Raw genomic sequence first — 952 nt, 5'->3', positions numbered from 1 at the left:
GTGCTGAATTCTCTTAGCTTTTGCTTGTCTGTAAAGCTTTTGATTTCTCCATCGAATCTGAATGAGATCCTTGCCGGGTAGAGTAATCTTGGTTGTAGGTTCTTCCCTTTCATCACTTTAAGTATATCATGCGACTCCCTTCTGGCTTGTAGAGTTTCTGCTGAGAAATCAGCTGTTAACCTTATGGGAGTTCCATTGTATGTTATTTGTCATTTTTCATTTGCTGCTTTCAATAATTTTTCTTTGTCTTTAATTTTTGCCAATTTGTTTACTATGTGTCTCGGTGTGTTTCTCCCTGGGTTTATCCTGTATGGGACTCGCTGCACTTCCTGGACTTTGGTGACTATTTCCTTTCCCATGTTAGGGAAGTTTTCAACTATAATCTCTTCAAATATTTTCTGTGGTCTTTCTCTCTCTCTTCTCCTTCTGGTACCCCTATAATGCGAATATTGTTGCGTTTAATTTTGTCCCAGAGGTCTCTTAGGCTGTCTTCATTTGTTTTCATTCTTTTTTCTTTAGCCTGTTCCACAGCAGTGAATTCCACCATTCTGTCTTCCAGTTCACTTATCCATTCTTCTGCCTCAGTTATTTTGCTATTAATTCCTTCTAGTGTAGTTTTCATTTCATTAATTGTATTGTTCATCTCTGTTTGTTTGTTCTTTAATTCTTTTAGGTCTTTGTTAAACATTTCTTGCATCTTCTCGATCTTTATCTCCATTTTTTTTCCGAGGTCCTGGATCATCTTCACTATCATTATTCTGAATTCATTTTCTGGAAGTTTGCCTATCTCCACTTCATTTAGTTGTTTTTCTGGGGTGTTATCTTGTTCCTTCATCTGGTACATAGCCCTCTGCCACTTCATCTTGTCTATCTTTCTTTTTTTTTTTTTTTTTTTTCCACAGGCTGCAGGATTGTGGTTCTTCTTGCTTCTGCTGTCTGCCCTCTGGTGGAT

General features: G+C 37.5%; 1 pseudogene; it reads left to right on the top strand.

Annotated features, from left to right (window-relative positions):
• Window positions 1-952, top strand: part of LOC112065962 (phosphatidylcholine transfer protein-like) — a 122,028-nt pseudogene that overhangs the window by 72,625 nt on the left and 48,451 nt on the right.

This window comes from Physeter macrocephalus, chromosome 14 (assembly GCF_002837175.3).
Source record: "Physeter macrocephalus isolate SW-GA chromosome 14, ASM283717v5, whole genome shotgun sequence".
In the NCBI taxonomy this organism is placed as follows: Eukaryota; Metazoa; Chordata; class Mammalia; order Artiodactyla; family Physeteridae; genus Physeter; species Physeter macrocephalus.
Note: the sequence above shows the minus strand (reverse complement) of the source record. Positions and strands in the feature narration are given on the sequence as shown.